The sequence below is a fragment of the Lissotriton vulgaris genome, chromosome 9 (assembly GCF_964263255.1).
Source record: "Lissotriton vulgaris chromosome 9, aLisVul1.2, whole genome shotgun sequence".
NCBI lineage: Eukaryota > Metazoa > Chordata > Amphibia > Caudata > Salamandridae > Lissotriton > Lissotriton vulgaris.
The window spans coordinates 419,756,673-419,779,897 of NC_141697.1; the positions used below are offsets into that span (position 1 = coordinate 419,756,673).

The following is a 23,225-nucleotide window of genomic DNA, read 5'->3' on the forward strand; positions in this document are numbered from 1 at the left end:
GTCCCGGCCAATAGCGGAAGGGGAGAAAGTTCATAGTAAACCAGGTAGTGAGATGTTCCATCTTTTAATAGGTATATTGTCTGACATACAGTGTGTCTGGGGGGGGACCCCTTCATCCAATATTCAGCGTATATACATTATACTGCTCCTTATTCAACATTGCTATACAGGCTATTACATTCTAACCGTTTTCTACTAATCAGGTACAGAGGTTTAGGTGATTTTGTCCATAGGAGAAGCGCGTTCTTTATTTTGAAAACATGTGTGGCGGTAAGTAATCTTTGCATTACTATTCATTGGACTGGGTCACTGGTGGTAGTTAGTCTGTAGCATCCCTCTGTCTTAAATATCCCAGCAGGGGTTCCCAAATTTCCTTAGACGGTATCTTGGAGACATCCTGCTCCAGTATTGCGACAATTGGTCAAAGCAATAAGCTGCGTTCAATAACCAGTCTTTCACTCTTGGCGCTGGCTTTCTGCTCCGATTTATGGCCACCCTGCGCTTAGCCAGAAGGAGACGCATCGCAGACAGTTTACGCTTATCTACCCGAATATCCTTGACCTATCCCAATAGGCATTTAATGGTGCGCATTGAATGTGTGTTTCCGGTGTGCACTGTATTACCCTGTAAACCTCTATCCAAAATGCTGCCACTTTGGGGCAATCTCATGCTAAATGGAGGAAGGTCGCTTGAGGTGTCACACATTGAAGGCAACAAGAGTCGCGTGTTAGCTCCATCTTGTGAAATTGCAGAGGGGGAACAGTAAATCCGGTGTAAAATTTTAAAATGTATTAGGCTAAAAGTTTGTAATTGGGTGATAGCATTTCCATCTGTCCGCAGCAGAAGGACCTGTGTGCATCTGTCAAATCGTGCCCTATGTCTGTTTCCTCTAGCCGTCTAGCACAATGGAGCTGTGTCTAGGAGCTACATTAGGCGGTGGAGTACAATCACGTTAACAATTTGTGATGCCGTCATGGTAATTATGTTCCAGAGCTGGTAGTGTCGCGCTGGAAAGTGTCATGCAGTGCTCAGCAGGAGGCTCTAATCGGATAGTACAAAAGTAGATCCAATGTGGTTAATGGGTGTGCATTGTCAATAGGCAGATCTGGTAAGAATGTATAGTTTGGATAAAGGGTCTAAAAGGTGTGTTCGAGGCATGCGAGCTGTTGGCCACATGTTTTGCATACTCCTGCCTGCTAGTGTTGGGTCCGGATGTTTGCAAGTTGTTGTTTCCAGTCACGAGGTAGGTGACTCCTCTTTTCGGTGATTGTGCGCATGGGCATAGACTCGTTTGTTAAATATTGTTTTTCCTCCATCCGGTTGGGACGGGTATTGGTGCGCTCCGCTTCAAAATCAATCCTTTGGTTCTCCCTGGATGTATGACGTTACAACACATACTTTTACATCACCTACCTTTACAACACAATTTTTACACTGCAACATCCATTACAACGCATACCATTACAACGCATGCCATTACAACGAATTCTTTGAAACTACCTTTACAACGCATTCCACTACAACGCATAAAACCATTACAACGCATACCATTACAACGCATAACATTACATTACATGTAAGGTAAGTGTTGGATAGTGTAGGGGTTAAAATTACTATTCTAACTCCAGGGGGTGCAACAGTAGGGTAAGTGTTGGATAGTGTAAGTGTACTATGCGTTGTAATAGTATGCGTTGTAATAGTATGCGTTGTAATAGTATGCGTTGTAACAGTATGCGTTGTAACAGTATGCGTTGTAACAGTATGCGTTGTAACAGTATGCGTTGTAACAGTATGCGTTGTAACAGTATGCGTTGTAACAGTATGCGTTGTAACAGTATGCGTTGTAACAGTATGCGTTGTAACAGTATGCGTTGTAACAGTATGCGTTGTAACAGTATGCGTTGTAACAGTATGCGTTGTAACAGTATGCGTTGTAACAGTATGCGTTGTAACAGTATGCGTTGTAACAGTATGCGTTGTAACGGTATGCGTTGTAACGGTATGCGTTGTAACGGTATGCGTTGTAGTGGTGTGCGTTGTAGTGTCATGCGTTGTAGTGTCATGCGTTGTAGTGTCATGCGTTGTAGTGTCATGCGTTGTAGTGTCATGCGTTGTAATGGTTGAGTTGTAAATGCATGCGTTGTAATGGATGTTGCGTTGTAAAAGTTTCATTGTAATGGTAGTGCGTTGTAAAAGTTGCATTGTAAAGGTTGTTTCCTGTTCCCCCTCGGTGCGTACTTTCTCTACCTCAACGGTATTGTTTTCGAATGCGCTCTATCTTTACAAGGTTTGATTCGAACTTAAAAAAAAACCTCAACATTTCGACCGGAAAATCTGCGGGCGGCTTTCCAGCCCACCGCGTCCGTGTGGCTCCTCATCGATGGAACGGACTCCATTTAAATTCTGTCTCCTTGGCCACGTGTGTAATTTGGGCTTGTCTCTGTGCACAAAGAGCAAGACTGTGACGTGTGCCACTCCTTCAGATCAGAATAAACTGTCCGTGATCATCTGGCTCGATGTAGAGCGATGCAGCGGTACGATGTCACACCTGATTTCTTTGGCAAAGACTCCGAACAAGAAGAGGTATGCGCAGCACAGGAGGAAATGGCTTCAGCGGTGTATGACTCCGGATCAGACTTAAAGATCGACCTCGGACGATAATGTGCCGCACGGACAAGGGGATGTGAGTACCGAAGACACCTTCTCTCTCCTCCCATCATCCCTAAGAAATCTAAGGCTTCGCCGCCACCTCCCCCTCAAAGCCAAGGTTTGCACCGAGAAGAGGTTTCCAACGCTCCGCCTCATGGCTCGGCACCGAAACACTCTGAAAAGCCTCCTGGCTCGGGACCGATTCCCATTCCCGAAGCTCATTTCCCAGCCGAAATCTTCGAAATCTTCCAGCTCGAAATCCAGGATGGGTTCCGAACTGAAACCTTCTGAACCAAAACCTTCGGCACTAAAAATTAAGATACATCCCTCGGAGTTGAAACCATTGGCACCGAAAGAACATTCCGGCTCCACTCCAAAAGCTTCGGTGCCGAAAAGTAAAAACTTGCCTACAACACAACCTGATCCAAACTTAGACACTGTACCTCCTAAACTGGATCCAAAACAGAAAAAGCGGTACATTCACCCTGACACAGGGCATATCCATGCTAAAACACCATCCAAGAACAAGCTTTCTGAGGATGGTAGCCCATGCAAAATTCCTCTCAAGAAAAAAGTGTAGGCATTAGTCCTTTCTATACAAAAACAGACCTGCATAACTATCTTTTATCCCATACTTACCCTAACTTGATCTCCTCACTGTCCCTGCTAGGGACCCCTCTTAGCTGTTCTGCAAAGTTCGACCTCAAAAACTACGCAACCTGGGCCTCCAACACTTACAGCGAAGAAACTATCCTAAAAACACTCACAGCCCTAAATCCCTTCAATCACTACTCTGACCCTCTCCCAGCAACCTACTTAAAAGATTTAATTCCATTGTTAGTGACTTTGTGGACCAAGATTATAAACACCTCTCTCCTTCAAGGAACCATCCCAGACCTCCTTAAAGCATCCCAGGTATACCCCATCTTAAAGAAGCCATCAGCCGACCCGGCAGACCTGAATAACTATCGCCCAATATCCAACATCCCCACCTTGGCCAAATCTAGAAATGGTACTGAATCAGCCATGACCCACATAATTGATGACTCATTAAAAATCCTGGACCAAAACGAAGCCTGTGTACTAATCCTGGTGGACTTCTCCTCGGCCTTCGACAGTCCAACACGACATCTTACTAGATCTCCTGAAACACAGAATGGGACCATCTGGATCGTTCCTAAACTGGTTCACCTCCTTTCTTCATAACCGATCACAAAGATTCAAAATCAATCAATCAAGCCTTATCCAAGTCCACCCTAGTCACCTTAGGAGTACCACAGGGATCATCCTTTCCCCCAGACTGTTCAATCTGTTTATGGAACAACTCGCCAAACTTCTCAGTTCTCCGAATGTCCACTATCACATGTACGCAGTTGACACACAACTCTACATAAAGATTCATTCACTTGAAGACATCAAATCTCTTTAATTCAACGCACCAAATAACGCAGACCTCGTTAGCCAAAACCACTTCAATTTAAACACCCTTGTAAGAAAGTGGCTCTATATATATATATATATATATATATATATATATATATTACATATACTGTGCCAAAGTAAGGTACAGTGTGTATAGAGTCCCCAGTCTCCAAATGTATCACAGAGGTTAAAGTTAGATATAACCTTACTCTCAAGTGGTAGCTTGGTCGAGCAGTAAGGCAGTATCAGAGGACAGTGTAAAGCATTCGTTGTACACACTCAGTCAGCAAAAGGTTTCACACACTCAAGAACTTAACTCTAGGCCAATTGTTTTATATCAAAAGATAGTTGTTTTATTTTAGAACCAACAGGTATCAAAATACACTACTCAATATGAGTGACTTTTGGTAATTACTTTGTAAAGAGGCAATAGACTTTGTAAATACAATAGCTACAGTGGTTGCAACAGGCAACACCATTTCAAACAATTTAACATTGAGCTCAATGGGTTTTTCTACATAAAAGCAGTTGATTACTTTAAGGATTACTTTTCTAACTCAAGGACTGGATCCTGGATTCAGTCCTGGGACCTAAGCTGTAACCAGTTAAGTAAAAGCGTTTTGGTTACAGTTGTGATTTTTAAAGAATATAAATGTATTTTCAAGGTTGACAGACTTTTTCATTGAAAAACTAGCAATGTTATCCTGTGGGAGGAGATTCAAGTCGCAGGTAAAGAAGGTTCTTGTTACTTTTGTAATCCAGTACTGGACTCCTGTTCAGCACTGGGTCCTCTACCTAAGACAGGTAAGTAATTGCGGTTTGGTATCTGGTACGATTTTTAAAGAATATTTGTAGTTTGCAAAAATCGACACTTAAAAGAAATTTCACAGAAAAACTGTCAATGGTTTCCTATGGAAGAAAATGCAGGTAACTGGTAAGTACAGTTAGGATTACTTTTGCGGTTCAGTACTAGGCTAAAAGGTACAGTACTGGCTTCTCTCCCGATCACAGGTGAGTAATTCGGAATTCATTATAAGGCTGATTTTAGAGGAATATTTTAAAGTTTCAAAACTCTACACTTAGAAGAAATTTCAAGGGAAAACCAGTCAATGTTAACCTACGGAAGGAAAGTGAGTTATCGGATTTTAGGTAAGTACTCGACTGGTGGGGTTAAGGTTCTGGGCATAGACTCGGGTCTCCCAGGGTCGAAAAGATACAGTAGTTACACTCTCAGCAGCACATAGGCAGCTGAGTGTAGGGGGCCTTTGGGTTGGTGGCTGCAAGCTAGCAGGCCATGTGGCAGTGGGAGCTGAGCTCCTGGTCACTTCCTCTGAGCAAGAGGGGAAGTAGTGTAGGGTAGTAGTTGCACTTTCAACGGCCCTCAGGAGGCTGGGCGCATGGTGCTTTTGAGCAGTCGGGCGCTTTGTTATCCAATGGGAAAGTTACAAAGTGAACAAAGGCTGCAGGCTCGCGGACGGAGATTCTTCAGGTGCGACCACCACTTCGAGGGGTACGTTGGGATCTTGGAGAAGAGATAGGTACCCCAGAGGAAGGGACAGGGGCCGTGGAGCGCTGGGTGCAGGGGTGTCTTTTGGCGTCGGGAAATCTTACCCTCAGGTGGTCGCGGTTGGGGGGGTCCCTGGTTCTGAGCCTGCAGGCGTCATCTGGTTCGTCGAGGCTGGTCTTTGGGTACTTGACTTCGGGTCTTAGTTGCCGGGGGGATGTCGGTGTGTGCAGAGTGGGCTGGATTCGCTGTTCCTGGCTGGCACCTGGGGTATTGCTGTTTTAGCAGAACCACAGCTCGTGGGAGTCCCAGTGTTTTGGAAGTTTCAATGCAGGCAGGTCCTCCAGGGTTTTTGAGGTTGCTGTCCGGAGGAGACGCCAGAGTTTCGCAGGTTCAAGTATCAGCAGGCTTGTAGGGTTTTGGGGCCAAGTCAGTGGGCGTCGTCCTTTTGTTAGCAGCTGCATGGCAGGTCTTCTGGTTTCTTTTTCTTCTTGTTGCAAGTGGGATCTGAGGAAAGAAGGTTCAGGGTGCCCCTAAATACTAAATTTAGGGGCGTTACAGGTAGGGCAAGGGAAGGGACCAATGGGTCCCTGCCCTGGGGTGGGTACACCCCCTAGCCTATTCCTCTCCTGTGGGAGGGGGCAGGAGCCTAGCTGTGATTGGGCAGGGCTCCCCATCTTCAAGATGGCCGGAGTCAGGCTTCACCTGAGGGGTGGGCTTTGTATAGGCTGGTACACCCCCTCTCCTCACTTAGGGTTTCCCGTCGTTCTTCCCGCCAGAGTGGGGGTCGGAACCAGTGGGGGCCAGTTGCTGAGTACAGCAAGTGGCCTGGAGAAGCTCACAAAGGCAGTATGCCTTTGAAGCTTCCCCTGCCCATTCTGGGGGAGGAGGCTTGGCACCTTGTCCCAGGATGTGCATTGTTTCAGGCCCCGAGGGCAGTAGGCTCTCGACCCAGGGGTCCAGAAACATATCTGGTGGTGGCAGCCTAGGCAGCCACACAGTTGGGACATGGGGAGTTGGTTAGGTTTCAGGGGGAATCTCTAAGATTGCCTCTGTCGTGCATTTTACATTAAATCCCACTCTGGCATCAGTGCGGGTTTAATGTGCTGAGAAGTTTGATATCAAACTTCTCAGTCTTCAGTGAAGCCATCATGGTGCTGTGAGTTCGTAATGACGACCTCCCAGCACCATACACTCTTAATGGCAGCACTGCACTTACAGTGCCCAGGAATGGACCTCAGTACTGTAGGGGCACATGGCTCATGCACCTGTGCCCACACCACCGGCATAGGGCACACAGCTAGAGAGGTGACTAATGGATGCCAGGGCAGTGAGCTTGTGGGCGTGGCACACAGTGATGTGTGCCATGTCAACTCTGTTTGGTTCTGTACTTAGACACTCAGCCTGCAAAGGCAGTGTGTGGGTGTCGAGGTACAAGGCCCCTAAGGGTGGCACAATAAGTGCTGCAGCTTCTCTGGTCACCATGCCCTGGGTACTTAGGGTACCATTTACTAGGGGCAGACAGGTGGCCAGAGATGCCAATTGGGTTTTAGTTTCAACACACTTTTAGGGAAGAAACACAGGCCCTGAGCACCTGGTTGGCAGGAGCCCAGGGCACACTCAGTCAAAGCACATCAGCAATTCAGCAAAAAGTGGGGGCTTACCCATGCAAGAAACATGGCACTTTATCACAACCCTCAAAACCGAATTCCTCCTAATCGCTCCCCCCAGCCAATCAACCATCATCCTCGAGTGGATGAGGCACCTAACAGCACTCAACGGTCCACTTCTCATCGACTCAGCAAAATCGCTGGGAATAACCCTGGACAATAAGCTAAGCATGCAGAAACACATCAGCGCTTCAACAAAAGGAGCACATTTCCATATGAACACCTTAAGAAAACTGAAACCCTTCCTGCCCGTAAATGACTCCAACGGGCAGTTTGTTCTAGCAATTCATAGAGTTGATTATGGGAATGTCGCTCTCTGCGGCCTTCCCAGATGGGCTACAGCCTCCTACGAGCCTCTATCAAAGCAGCAGCCAGACTCATCAAAGGCTCCAAAAGAACCTGTCACATCTCCCCAACCTGCGTGCGGGCAACTGGCTTCCTTTTAGTTTCAAAAGTGTTTTTATTGAAATTTGTAACAGGCATATAGTAAGACATCTCTGTGAGAAAAGTAAGCTCGGAGCATACATTGCGGGCGGGACAGACAAGCATGTCTTCCCTTGTGCAGCAGAATAAGCAATGAAGATAAGCTCAGTGAGCGATTTGACGTCATGCTTGGAAGGGCAAAAGATTGACATGGAAAAAACAACACGAACCAAAAACCCCCACCCCCTCCCCACAAAATCCCCCTTCCCTCCACCCCGACCAGTGTGCCCAGGAAGGTCAGTGGCATCTGCAATGTGTCGCGGGAGTACGACGATGCCAAGAGTAGAGTCACCGGGAGTAATCGGTGGTGCTACTGAGGCGTAAAACCCTAAGATATTTGGGGCAGGTGACTTCATTGAACTCCTTGGATAAGAGGGTCAGCAAGGGAAGCCACGTTTTGCGAAAGGCGTCTGTGGAGCTGGTGAGAGTGGCGTGGATACGCTCCATCCCAAGGGTGAACCACAGTTTGTAGAGCCATCCCGTGTGTGTAGGTTTAGTCGTAGTGCCCCATAGTGACAAGATGTGTTGTGTGGCTGCCTGCATAGTGATGCCCATCTGTCGACCTCGCAGTGATTTGAGGGGAAACGTTAAGGCATTGGGCAGGCCTAGCACGGTGTATGCAGGGAATCTCGGGACTTCAGTTTCGAAAGTGGAGTCTATGTCATCCAGGACCTGTTTCCAAAAGTCTCCCAGTTCGAGGCACTCCCAGAGGATGTGAGTTAAGGTACCACGTTCCCCGCACCCTCTCCAGCAAAGATCGCTGCGCTTCGGGTTTCCTTGGTGTAATCGGGCTGGAGTAAGGTGCCAATATATGGCGAGTTTGACTGCAGTTTCTCTTGCTTTGGTGTTTCGTGTAGTGTGTGAGGCTCTGTGGTAGATGTACCCCCATTCTTTGGATGACAAGGGTCTCCCAAGTTCAGCCTCCCAGCGCCGTTGACCGGGTGATTTAGCCTGGGAGGGTGAAGGGGCAAGCATTTTATAGAGTTCGGAGATGAGGCGCTTGTCTGTGGTTTTAGTAAGCAGCCACTTCTCGAAGTCCGTCATGGGGCGGCCCACTAGGGTAATGACGTTCGGGTCAGTGAGCCAGTGTCGGAGCTGAAGGTATTGGAAGAAGTGGGGGTGTTCTATCCCGTATCCTTGTTTAATGTCGTCGAAGGAAAGAAATCCGTTCAGGTCAAAAAGGTGACCCGCAGCTCGGCACGCTGAGCCCCGCCACTGAGAAAATGCACCCGGGCCCTCACCTGGGGGGAAGTCAGGGTTGTCCAGAAGGGGAGTGAAAGGGGAAGGGAAAGTAGTCAGTCCGCGTTTAAGTGCTACCCGATTCCACACCTGTAGGGTCGTGCGAGTGATTGGGGACCGTGACATGTATTTGGGCCTGTGGTGTTTGGCCTGGAATGGAACCCGCCACAGCGGTGTCTGAGCCATGGCTCTATCTTGGAAGAGCCATCTCTTCTCCGATTCGGGTCTGTACCACTCCACCAGGTACCGGAGTTGGGATGCCTGGAAGTATCGCACCAAGTCCGGGATTCCGAGACCGCCCTCGTCCATGCTCCTGTGCGCAAGCAGTTTGTGAAGTCGGGCTCTCTTCCCCTCCCAGATAAAGCCAGACAGTAAGTCTTGTAGGGTTTTCAATGTGCCCGTTGGGGGTATAATCGGGATTGTTTGAAACAAATATAAAATCCGCGCCAGGACTGACATTTTTATAGCGGCCACCCTCCCCAACAGAGAAAGAGGTTGTTTGGACCATCTCAACAGGTCTGAGCGTATCTGGGTGATGAGAGCTGCGTAATTAGTGGAGACCGTGAGGTCGGTTGAGGGAGTCAGGGTAATACCGAGGTATGGTATCCAGTCGGCCACCTGTAGGCCGCTGTGGTGACCCACTGCCGGGGCCTGCGGGCGCGCATGCTTGCCTAGAGGTAAGATGAGGGATTTTGCGATATTGATGCGGAAGCCTGAAACAGCCCCAAACGAGTCAAGTTCCTCCATGAAGGCAGGTATAGAAGTATCAGGGCTGTGTAGAGTGGCTATGACATCGTCCGCGTATAAACTGATAGGATGGGGTTCGCGCCCGAAGTCGATGCCCTCTATTCTCGGGTTATCGCGGACTCTCTGTGCTAACGGCTCGATATACATCGTGAATAGGAGGGGGGAGAGGGGGCACCCCTGCCTGGTGCCTCGCTGGATCTCAAACGGGAGCGAGCGCAGGCTCCCCAGGCGGACCGTGGCCTGCGGGTGATGATAGCAGCTCGCTATGCGCGAGCAAAAACGGTCACTGAGACCGAACCGGCGGAGTATGTGTTGTAAATAATCCCAGTTCACGCGATCGAACGCTTTCTCCGCGTCGATGGCAAGAAGCGCAGAGTCCGAAGCTCGAGAATGTGTCTTATCAATAAGGTGGAGCACCCGTTTAGTATTGTCTGCACATTGGCGGCCTGGAACAAAGCCAGATTGGTCTGGTTCCAAAAGACCAGGAAGGCACGGGCCAAGGCGGGCAGCAAGGATACCTGTAAAAAGCTTTAGGTCTAGGTTCAGTAACGAGATGGGGCGGAACGCAGAGCAGTGCGTGGGTTTTTTCCCGGGTTTAGGAAGCACCACCACTTCAGCGGCTAGCATGTCCGGAGGTATGGCTGCCGCCCCCTCGAAGGAGTTGAAGAGGCGAGCAAGCACCGGGGCCAAACGCCGATGGAAGAGCTTATAGAAGCCTGCTGAGAAGCCATCTGGTCCCGGGGACTTAAGTGGGCGCAGTCGAGAAATGGCAGCCAAGACTTCTTCCTGGCTTATGGGGGCATCGAGAGCTTCTGCAGTAGATTCAGGGATCGTGGTGATAGCTGCAGTATTTAGGTATGCCTCAATATCCCTGGATGAGACTTCCTCCCCCCCATATAGGGAGGCGTAGTATGAACGAAACGCCTCGGCCACTTGGGCGTCGTCTGTGAGCGCTTCACCATTGGTGCCAACCAAAGTGGTGATTTTGGCCCGTTGGGTCTTGGCTTTTAGAGCACTGGCCAGTAGACGCCCCGTTCTGTTCCCTCCGACATAGTAAGTATGCCGTAGGCGGAGAGCTGCAAATTCCGCCCTGTCTGTGTCCAGACTGGCGAGTTGGGCCCGAGCAGCCTTTAGCTGTTTCCACACTCGAGGGGCACATGTGCGACTGTGTACCCGTTCCAGCTCCGCCACCCGCGCCGTAAGGTCCTCCCTCTTGCTTTTGCGGTCTTTAGCTTCCGCAGCCGCAATAGCTATGAGTTCGCCCCGCACGACCGATTTCAGAGCCCCCCAAAGAGCTGTCGTTGAGATGCCCGGTGTGTCGTTGGTAGATAGGTAAGTGTCTATGCAGCCCCCAATACGTTTAGTGACATCAGGGCGTTGTAGCAAGGTTTCGCGGAGGCGCCATGGGCCCCGGGGGCGGCGGGGTGCACGGAGAGCGAGGGAGAGTTCCACCGCGTCATGGTCAGAGAGGGCTGCGGGCGTGATGGTAATGTCCTCAAGGGTTGTAAGGAGGTCTGAAGAACCCAGGAAGTGGTCAAGCCTGGCGTAGGTGTGGTGCACATGTGAGTAGAATGTGAATTGTGAGGCAGTCGGATGACGGGCCCTCCAGAGGTCTACCAAGCCCCTTTCGGACAGCCATTCATGTCCGGCAGATGACAAGGCCCCAGTATCTCCATAGCGGTGGCCAGACCGATCGGCATGTGTATCCATAACAATGTTAATGTCCCCGCCCAGGAGTAGGGGTGTATGTGGGGTCTGGAGGGCTTCGGATATGGCGCCTTTTAAGAAGGCTTCCTGACCTGTGTTTGGGGCGTACAGGGAGCCGATCGTGAGTGTTGTCACCCACAGTAAGGGTGTACGCCAGGAGGCGGCCTTTGATTTCCCCCACCTTGCTACCCACCCTCCCTCTAAAGGAGCTAGAGATTAGGATCGCAACCCCGGCGTTCTTTGTTGGAAGGGAGGAAAAGAATTGCTGTAGGAAGGCTCGCGAGCGCATTCTGTGCCAGTCCTTCTGGAGGAGATGAGTCTCCTGTAGCAGGCAAATAGCGGCACCAGAGTTTTCCAAGTAAGAGAGAACAGCTCTCCTCTTGATCGGGTTGTTAAGCCCCTTCACATTAAGCGTAATAACCTTAAGGGTGTTATCTGTCATCGCGCAAGGGGTGTGTGATGCAGCGCTGATTGGGCTATAGGCATGCCAAAGGAGCATGTGGCGGTTCTTGGCGAACAGTTTATGGTATGGCCTCTAGTTGTGTCTGGGTGTGAACCTTTTGTGTGGGTGAATACTCGAAGTCGACACATGCATCTTGGTGAAGGGTCTTTCCGCGAGAGAGCAGAATTAGCGTGGCACACTGGTCCCCACCCTGGATCCCTCCCTAACCCAACATCCCCCCCAAAAACAGCCCACAGCCACCAAAGTATGCAACGTAGGACATGCAGATAAGGACAGTAGTAGGCAGCGGCATAATAACAAAACCCCAAACCCAGCTCCCCCCAACCCAATCCCAACCAAACTGAAACCTGTAGTCCCAATCCTGTCAAGGCACACAGGATCGTGGTAAAGAACAATGAAGGGGTCATTTCCGATGGCGGTTCCTCCGGGCCCCCCGCCCGACCCACCCGCCTTCAGGGCTGAGCAGGTGCGATACACAATCTCTCCATAGCAAGAGTTATTGTCACTCTGGGGAAGAGGTTTCCTTGATCACCTCTGCCACTGCAGTCTCACGCTCCCGGGAAATGACAGAGGCATCGGGCTTGAAGCGCTGAGGAGGGGATCGTTTGCGGTGTACAGTCTGCCAACCCCCTCTGGAGGAGCCCTGCGAGCTCCTGAAAACCGGCTCAGTATCCACTTGGTCTAGACCCAGGAGATCACAAGTGTCTTTAAGAGATTGTAGCTGCTGTAGCCGTCCGTTCCACTTGAATATGATCCGAAAGGGGTGCCCCCAGGAGTATGAAATTTCTTTTCCCCGCAGGAAGTCCGTGACTGGCTTGAATTCCTTCCTTTTCTGGAGAGTTGTGGCGGAAAGATCTTGGTATAGGGCAATGGAGTGGCCTCGAAACTGGATGGGCTGAGCTCTCCGGGCTTCCCGGAGGATCCGTTCTTTTAGCAGGAAGTCCGGAAGAAAGGTCAATATGTCCGGAGGTGGGGCAGGGGGCTCTGCGGGGCAGTCCTACGCGATGTGCCCTGTCAATGCGGATGTGGAAGTAGTCTGCCTCTCCCAGAACGCTTCTGAAGAGGGTCTGCAGGTACGCGGTGACATCAGCCCCCTCGTCTTTCTGAGGGACCCACCGGACCCGTATGTTCCGTCTGGAACGGTTTTCCAGGTCCTCCGTATGGGCCTGGAGGTCAAGGTGCTGGTCCGTGAGCCGCAGGACTTCTTGCTGGAGCAGTTCGATCTCGGAGCTCCTGGCTTGATCAGCCTCCTCGACTGCGACCACCCGTTCGCCGAGGTCCTCCACATCCCGCCGGAGTTCCTTTACTTCCCCCGCCACCTCCTGTTTCAGGGATTTGAAGTCTTCCCGTAGCGAGTTGAAGAGCGTCTCCAGAAAGGCTTTGGTGATGGGCACTTGGTCATCCGTGGCCGCAGGTGATGCCTTCCCAGTCCCAGGGGACGGCGGGTCTTTGCCAAGTTTGGGCTGCGATTTAGCCAATAGTTCAGGGAGAGTCTGTGATCCTTTCTTGCCTCGTTGTCCTGCCATGACGACGTGTGAGGGCGTAGGGCCCTGACAGGCAGTAGGGCAGTGGAGCGCGTGTTCTAAGAGGGACCAGCGAGGAGGCGGACGGAGAGTGGAGGGTATGGCAGTGTCCAGGCGGCTATATATGCCTGTGCACGGGCAGGGACCAATGTCTTTAGACGACCGCAAGTCCAGGGGGGGGGGGGGCAAGGAAGCGGCCTCCGCCCGGCCGGCGGCAGACCGCAGTGAGTGGAGTGCGGCTTACCCCCCGAGGAGGCGCTCCAGAGGTACCAGTCAGTGATCTGTGGCGGGGGCCCACAGGGATGTCCGTTCGCCGGGGACTCGATTGCGCCCCCCGAGCTCGCCCACTCCCTTCTCCACTCTCCTCACCTGTGGTAGGTCGGTGTGCTCAGAGACTTCTGTCGCCAGGCCAGCTGTGTTGCCCCAGGTTGCTGGGGGCCAACAGGAGATCCAGGGGGCAGCGTCCAGGACCCCTCCGGTAGCGGGGCCTGTCTGGGCTCAGGTTGGCTCTCAGCAGGAATCTGAGGTAGGTGGAGGAGTAGACCAGGCCTGAAGCCGGGGCCTCGAGTTGCACAGCCACCAGCCGCTAGTACCATGCAGTGTCGTCTGCCTTAGTTAGCTCGTCCCCGGGAGCTCGAATGTGCCCCCCGAGTATTTCCCCGTGCCCCTCGCCCCTCTCCTCACCTGCGGGAGCCCAGCGCACTCGGGGGCCTTCGCTCACCAGGCAGCCTCAGGGGCGGTGCGGCGGGTCCTTCAGGGCCAAGCAGGTATGCTCCGGGTCGGTGGGGGCCTCCAGAGGCTGCAGGGGAGCAGTATCAGGGCCCCGCAGGCGTTGCCTCCTCTCAGGTGCTCAGGCCAGTCTCCCGGTCAAAGTGTTCGAGGCGGACGAGGGACGGGCCCAAAGCCAGGGCCTCGATTTTCACTGCCGCCGGACGGGCCCCCCTCGACATCCACTAGGCCGCCTTCTCCCCCGGTATCTGTTGTGGCAGGGGGGGGGGGGGGGGCGCACAACCTGCACCACGCTGGGGGCAGTAGTCCAGGTCCCCGTTCGCTGCAGGGGGGTAGATGCTCCCTCCGCCAGTAGGCCTCAAGCCGGGGCCCCGAGCCTCATGGGCGCCGGCCGGGTTCCCCCGATATCCACCAGGCCGCTTGGGTGGCAGTCAACTCCACCCCTGGTAGCCGTGTCGGCAGGGGGGGCACACAGCGTGCACCTCGCTGAAGATGGCGGTCCGGTCCACCGCTCGCCGCCCCGGGAGGCTGCGAGGAGGAGTGCTGATGCGTCGCCGGTAGGCCCGAAGCCGGGGCCTCGCGTCTCGCGGCCACCGGTCAGGGAGGCACCCAGCCCCGGGCGGGGGCGTTGGCGGGATGGTTGGCCACCGGAGGCTCCGCAAGCCAGGCGGCGGAGTCCGGCAGGGCGCCGCCGAATGCTTCAAATCCTCTGTATTCCAGAGCGCCGACAGCAGCCGCTGATCCGTACCCCCTCCGGCACGGCCTCCACCGCAGAGCGCCAGGCCCCGGTCTCTCGGTGCCCCCGCCGCGGGCGCCGGGGAAGCGGGCGCGTTGTAGAGCTCTCGCCGACAGGCACTCGGTCCCAGCGTTTTCGTGCAGATTAATGGGAGATTTAGGCGATTTGACGGCGAAATGGCGGGATCGGGCAGGGAGCTCCGGAGACCTGCGTCCGATCACGCCGCCATCTTGGACACGCCCCCAACTGGCTTCCTTTTGAGGCTAGAATTCACTTGAAAATTGCCTGTATGACGCACAAGGCATTACATCACAATACCCCGAGATACCTAACTGAGAAACTGGTACAAAAAGGAAGTGAAATCGATTCTTCTGGCCAAATTCACTTGAGCTATTCACACATCCATGTATATGTTTGATATATTTGCCTATCTGTAATAGCTACTAAATGCTTATTTGTGTAGTAGGGGATCTCAGTGTATAGTCATAATCTAGTGAATAGTCCCGCTCATGAGCGGGGACCCCAGAGCAATCAAAAATAATCTCTAGTTGTCAAAAAATGCAGACCTGCGCAGACACTTAAGAGAATTTAAAGACAGATAATGCAGCCTATATCTACAGGCTACACTGTCCAGTACTTCAACTAGAAAATCTACCAAAATCACAAACAGCACAGCCTGTCCAGTTTTTCCCCACAGAGAAAACGTTTCCTTTTCTCACAAAAGCCTCTGGAATGATAGAGATGAAGGGGTTGACAGACAAGCCCCATACGCTGCCATTATATGGCTCAGACAGGGATACTGTGCCTTTAAGAACTTTACAGAGCTTTCTCAGTATCCCAGAATGCACAGCAGATCCCTTTTTACTTTCAGTTCTTTTTTCTGGCTCCTGTTAGCAGGACCCTGGAGCATTGAGCTCTCCCTTTTTTGGGTTTATTAAGAATGTTTGCACTTTTTAAGTGTTTAAGTGTTTTCACACAATGTATTTTGGTGCCCTCTTCCTTTTTGTTTCATCTGAGCACTCTATTTTTGTCAAATATGCCTGCATTATTTGATAAATGCCCGGAGTGCTCTAGGAAGAAGGCCAAGTCTGATCCACATGAACTGTGTATCCTATGTCTCCCCTATTCTCATTTACCTGAGAAGTGTGAGATCTGCCAATCTTTCACCACCAGGACCCTGAGACGGAAGGAAGATCAGGCTCCAGGGACTGGAAGAAAGAAGGCTGCAGAGTTTAGGTGGGTCTGGAAAGGCTGGATCTGCTCCATCTGCACGTGCTGAGGCCTGTGGGGGGACCCCCAGCGTCTAGAAGGCCAGAAAGCGTCGACGTTCTCTGTCGACGTCGATAGCATTGAGGACGACTGCGTCGAGAGGCATGACGGCGGTCTGTTCCCCTTCTCCCCAGGGCTCTGGGTCGAGACGACTCCAACGTTCGACGTCGAGGGGACTGACGAGGCTACCGTCGAGATCGCCGTTGAAGACTTCATCATCTTCGTCGTCATCTTCGACTTAGAAGACTCCAGCCGGCGTCTGCGCTCGCCGTCGAGGCGACACCGCCGTTCATTCTACGTCGACTCGAAGGTCAGCGTCGAGGGAGGTCACCGGCTGAGAAGCGGACAAGACGTTCGAAGTCGAGTAGACTGTCATTAGCGTCGAGGCGTAGGTTGTCGACGTCGAGACAGCGTTTGTCGACGCCAAGGAGGCATTCTATGACACCGAGGAGGCGCTCAGCGCCGAAAAGGAAGAGATCTCCCTCCAGGAGGCGTTCTGAAGCCAGGAGTCCTTCCAGGTCATCTGGGGCAAGACAGCGACGTCGGTCACCGGCAGGGGGCTCTGCCTCTCGATCGCCTACGCCCAGGAAGAAGACGGAAACACTGCGCTCGGTGTACTCTGAGGTGTACTCTCCTCCTAAGCCGAGGTCGCCTAGTCCTCATCCTCTACTGCAGAAGGATCCGCCGCCGCTCACTCATTCGCCTCCTCCTTTTCTGGTTATTCAGCCACAGTTGCCGCTTCCGGTGCCTCCACGTACACCGCCACGGTTACCTCCTCCTGTGCCGCCACGTGCACCACCACGGCCTCAGAGGTAGACGTCACTGCCGCACCTTCCGCCGCCGCCTAAGGGGGCAGCTCGGCCGAGGTCCCCGGTCAGGCTGCAGCCACAGGTTCCACCACTGGATGCTCCACAGGCACCCGCGGGACGCCCAAGGCCTAGCAGACACAGATATCGCTCCGGACGGAGCGGGAGAGCCAGAAGTCGCCAGCTATCATCGAGATCCAGATGACGCCATAGGAGGGGTCTGTCTTGGTACAGCACGGGGTCGTCCAGTGCGAGGGACTATTCTCCGACCTTATCTGAATCCCCTCAGACAAGGGTATCCCCGGTGGACTACGTGGTGTCCTTTCAGGAGGTCTTGCTGAGGGGTGCTAACAAGCTGGGTATCACGCTGATTGTGCCCACGCCCTCTGTCCTCTTTGAGACGCTTCACAGGAAACACCTGTCTCTGCCTCTATTGCCCTTGGTTCCGGGGTTATTGGAACCAGCAATGGAGATCTTTCTCACTCCGGCAGTGACGAAGGCAGCCCCCTCGAGGCTACAGAAAAAGTACAAGGCACCTGATACGGACCCAGCTTTCCTCTGGACTGATCCCATGCCGGATTCCGTTATAGTGACGGCGGCGAGAAAGCAGCACGCCACTACTCAATCGTCGAATATGCCTCCGGACAAGGGGAGTCGCTGGTTGGACTCAGCGGGTAGGAAGGTATGTGGGACGGCCGCTACCTCCGTGAAGGCTGCTAGCGCTTTAGCACTGTTGGGGCGCTATGATCGGGCCCTGTAGGAGTCCCTCCAACAGTTCGCAGACCTCCTCCCTCGGGAGAAGGAGGACTTTATGGAGATCCTGAACGAGGGGATGCTGGTGTCAAATCAGCTCATCAGTGCTGCTGCGGACTCGTCTCTCCTGGCAGCCCATGGTTACTGCCATGATATCAACCAGAGGCGTCACGCTTGGCTTAGATTGACATCGATAAATCCCGAGGCCCAGCAGAGGGTGGCCAATCTGCCCTTCTCGGAGGAGACCCTCTTCGGAAAGCACGCTGATGACGAGATGGCCCGCATGAAGGCGAAGGCCGAGACTCTTGACAGCGGTGGGTTTGGAGAAGCCCAAGGAACAGAAGAAAAACTACCGCCCGTTCCAAAGACGGTACGGGGCTCAAGGTAGAGAGCGAGGACAGCAGTTTGGAATTGCTGCTGTTGTTGCTGTCCAGAGGAAGCCCTTCCAGAAGCGTCAGAAGGGCAGGGGTGGTCATCAATCTGCCACCGCGTCCAAAGGCCTCGGCCCTGAGCGTTTTCTTCCCTGTCATCCGTTACCTTCTCCGGTGGGGGGGGGGGAGCGTTCAATATTTTCTGGCAGAGTGGAGAAAGATTACTCATGACAAGTGGGTACTGAATATTGTTTGCAATGGATACAGTCTTCGGTTCATCAGCCCGCCTCCAGCAGTTCCTCCGGTCAGCTCGTAGTTTCAACTGCACGAGCTCCAGGCGGAGGCCTATACCCTGTTAAGGAAAAGGGCTATAGAAGACGTCCCTCTGTCTCAAAGGGGACGAGGTCTGTACTCACGGTTCTTTCTGGTTCGCAAGAAGGACAAGAACGAGTTCAGGCCCATTCTGGATTTGTGACAAGCAAACAAGTGGATTCGCAGAGAGAAATTTTGCATGCTGTCGTTGCATCAGATTTACCCTCACTGCAATAGGGAGACTGGCTATGTGCTATAGACCTACAGGATGCGTACTTCCATGTGCCCATTGCAGAGAAACACAGGAAGTTCCTGCGATTACAAATCTGCGCTAATCATTATCAGTACATAGTACTACCATTCGGGCTAAAGTCTGCGCCCAGGGCGTTTTCGAAGTGTATGGCAGTGGTAGCGGCACACCTGAGAAAGAACAAGGTGTTTGTCTACCCGTACCTGGACGATTGGTTGATTAAGGCCTCCTCCTTCTCGGAAGCTCAAGCGCACTTCCGGAAGACGTGCGTTCTCTTGAACGAACTGGGGTTCTCCAGTATTAGGGGTGTCTTTCATAGATTCGCATGCCTGAATCATTCCCCGTCGTCGGAGTGGGAGTCCCACGGTACATAAAAAAGCAGTAATATGCCATAATTACATTGGAAAAAACACTAATCCCCAACCAGGAAGTAAAGTCGCCCAAGCTACCATAGAAAAAACTTCCACCTTCGTGACTATCCTAGTCATTATGTATAGTCCAAAGTCCAATCAGGCGCCAGCACCCACCAGAACCTTCTCCCCAGAGGCTCAGGCTCTCCAGATTTTCTACCGCACGTCGTGTGAAAGGGAGTCTCCCTGAGCTCTGCTCAATTTTCTCAACTCTAACTTCAATTTGAACTACTTTCAAGGATGTCTTTTAAGAAGTCTCTCTTCAGAGCCTGTGATTGTTGTGGTAAGCTTCGGCTTTTTGAGAAAGATCCACACAAAAAGTGTATCTATTGCCTATACCCAGATCATCAGGCCTCTGACTGTAAGATCTGCAGAACCATGCCTCAAAAGACACTCGGGGATAGAGAGGGTCGTTTACTTCTGTGGTTGAAAAGACTAAACGATTCTTCTAATCCTGCATCTGAGGTGGGCAGCATTGCCTCTAGTTCAACTGCAGCCTCTAGGAAGAGGCCTGCGCCTGAAGGAATGTCATCACCTAAGGCAAAGGTGACTAAAAAACAACCACCTACTAAGGGACTGGATAAGCCTTCAACATCCAAGGCTGTCCCCACAAGCAAAGGCATGGAGAGCACTTCTGACCTTCAAAAGGGAATCCCCATCAAGATTCCTCAGTCATCTGAGAGGAATTTACCACAGACCTCATCTCCTCTAACGGCGATGTCCACTTCAACCTCCTCGTCGACGAGAGCGACGACTACAGTGACATTGACGGTAACTTTTTCCTCACCTAAACCTCGCATGATTAAGTCATCGTCGACGTCGTCTCCAACTATGGTATTTGTCTCTGTGAAGCCTGTACTGTCGACGCCTCGTCGTCGACTCCTCTGAAGGCTCTACCGCCGACGAAAAAGAAATCGTCGACGGGCTCCACACAGTCTACGAAGGTAACACCGTCGACTAAGGGTGTCCCGTCGACTAAGGGTGTCCCGTCGACGACAAAACCATCGGAAGGGAATCCTCCGTCGACGCCGCAATTATCATCATGCACGGCACTACAGGTTTGGTCTCCGTTGACAGTGTTTCTAACACCACAACAAGCATCGGGGCAAATGCGTGAAACAGCATTGCAGTTTTCACCCCTTCGTATTTCACCTCAAAAGGTGTCTTCTGAAGTGCCAGACCAACTTTTGGACACTGAAACTGAGGATGAGATGCTCCAGAATACATTTGGACAAGCAACTAGCCCATCGGAGTTGCATATCAAACTTCAAGAAGAAGAATATGATGCTTCTCAATCTCCTGTTCATATATTGACACCAGTGGAAGATAACCCTGTTGCTCAAGTGCCTATAACTTGGCTATCCAACTTACAATATATGTTGGACGATTACTATAGGAGGTTCCCACCATCAGAGTCTGCAGGTTCTGGGCCGACAACTCCAACTTCTGAAGCACCTCCACCCGTGCTTCCACCGGTGCGTCCGTCTTCACAATCACAACCTACTCCAGAAGGAGCTCCGCAGTCTTCGGAGGATGAAGACCAAAGGGAAGAAGGAGAAGTGGAAGATTTGTCGGAGTGGGATGACTATCAAGTACAATCTCCTTCAACATCTCCTCAGACTACGTTGGCCTCCCCTCCGATGGATGTGGCTAGTTTTCACTTACTAATGGAGCGTGCAACCAAACGCTTTCATATACAGATGGAACAGACGGAGCAAGACTGTTTCTTGTACGATTTCAAGGATCAGCCCAGACGACAGATAAAAACAATACCCATCATTGATTTCATCTGGCAAGAAGGGATTAAGGTAATGTCAACGCCAGCCTCCATTCCTCCGGTCTTGCCACGCATAGATAAAAAGTATAAAGCTCCTGGAAAAATCGCCTGCATGTCTGATCGGACATCCAAAACTTGACTCAGTAATTGTCCAGGCTGCCATTCTCTGCAGTTAACGGCACCGCTGGACAGGGATGGCAGACGCCTAGACTCAATCGGAAAGCGTGTTTCCACCATGGCTGCAACAACTGTTCGTGCTGCTAATGCATTGGCCATTTTGGGGCTGTACGACCGCCAAATGTGGTCTGACATCGCACCATTTATCGATCTCTTCCCTGAGCAATCCAAAGCTGAAGCACTTTAAATTCTTCAAGAAGGCCAAAGAATCTCTGAAGAGATTATCGATTCAGCTATAGATGTCGCATCTACAGGATTTCGACAGTTAGCAGGAGCTGCTGTCCTGCGCAGACAGGGGTGGTTACATTCAACTTCTTTCAGGCAAGAAGTCCAAAACAGAGTTTTAGACATGCCATTTGATGGCGAATATTTATTTGGTCCCAAAGTAGAGGAAGCATTACAAACAATTAAAAAGGATACTGAAATAGCAAAATCCTTGGGCACCCTGCATTTCCGCAAGCCGCACTTTCGAGGAGCAAGAGGACGAGGGACGTCCTCCAATAGAGGTGGATACCAACAACAATCCACATACAAAGTAACCAGCGCTATCGGACACAGCGCTACCAGTCTTATGGGCAGAAAAGATCAACCTACACCCAGAACAGGGGTAAGACAAACTACCACGGCAAAGACAAGCGCCAATTAGTCTTTTCACCTGCCACCACCAATTCTCCACCCTCACAAAAAACGTGGCGGAAGAATATTGAAATTTTACTCCAACTGGCAGTCAATAACAGACAAATGGGTCCTGGATATTATGGCCAGGGGCCATGCCCTAGAATTCGAAAAATTCCCTCCAAATGTTCCGCCAAAAGGACCGCCTCCAGCTCACCTGAAGGAGCTGTTTGCCCAAATCAAGGTGATGATACAAAAAGGAGAGATCGAGAGCGTTCCGCAGAAGATGAGGAATGGGGTTTTACTCCAGGTTTTTTCTGGTAAAGAAGAATGGGGAGTGGCGCCCGATCCTCTATCTTCGCGCTCTGAACAAATATCTAAAGAAATTGATATTCCGGATGTTGTCGCTTCAGGAAATATTACATCTTCTACCTGCAGGAGATTGCATGGTCACCTTAGAGCTCCAGGATGCATATTTCCACATCCCCATTCTACCGCGCCACAGGAAATTCCTTCGCTTCAGGGTGGCTGGCAGGGACTACCAATTCAAGGTCCTTCCCTTTGGTTTACGGTCAGCTCCAAGAGTATTTACGAAAGTTTTAGCTCCAGTGACTGCTCACCTCCGGCTGGAGGGAATACAAATTTTCCCATACCTAGACGACTGCCAGTTCTCACGAAATAGTTCATCAACACCTACAACAGTGTCTGCACCTATTTCAGTCTCTAGGCCTGACAATCAACTTCAGCAAATCCCAAATGCAATCGTCTCAAAGAAGGGCCTTCTTAGGAGCGACTCTAGACACTCAAAAACTCAGAGCTTTCGTCTCAAAAGAGAGACAGATAAAAATAAGTCGGCTAGCACAAGATCTGATGCAAAGAAAGTCCGCTTCAGTCCGACTGTACAAGTCTTTTCTAGGGATGGCATCGGCTTGTATTCCATTACTTCCAAATTGCCGGCTCCGAATGAGGCCTCTTCAGGAGGAACTGACCTTACAGTGGCAACAGGTTTCGGGCACTTTCAAGGACCTCATTCAAATCACGCCACTCATGAAGTCTCTTCTCTGGTGGACACAGATGAGTCATCTGAGGTAGGGGTGCGCGTTCTTTCAAGAAGCACCGAGTCTAACCATTACTACAGATGCGTCCCTCGAGGGCTGGGTGGCTCCTCTAAAAGCCTCGCGATCAGCAACAAATGGACTGCGCAGCAAAAACGGTGGCACATCAACCGTTTAGAACTGAGAGCCATTTTTCTTGCACTCAAGGCGTTTTGTGCCATCATTCAGGATGCCAATGTGTTGATACGAACAGACAACACAACAAGCATGCACTACGTCAACAAGCAGGGAGGAACACTATCTCTTCTCCTGTATCGAGAGGCGCAGGATTTATGGACATGGGCTCTTCACCACAATGTAAATCTGCAAGCAGTGCATGTTCCGGGGACAAAACGTCCTCGCGGACGCGCTCAGCAGAACAACGGTCCCCACCCACGAATGGGAGCCTCACCAGGAGACAGTGAAATACATATTTAATCAGTGGGGTTGGCCAGACCTAGATCTATTTGCGACAAGGACAAACAGCAAATGCCAAAGCTTCGCAAGCTGGCATCCCCA

At 51.5% G+C, this 23,225-nt stretch overlaps 1 protein-coding gene across 1 annotated transcript in view; it reads left to right on the forward strand.

Annotated features, from left to right (window-relative positions):
- The window catches only part of RCOR1 (REST corepressor 1), a 745,358-nt gene that overhangs the window by 99,116 nt on the left and 623,017 nt on the right, over nt 1-23,225 (forward strand). The gene's annotated exons all lie outside the window — the stretch shown is intronic.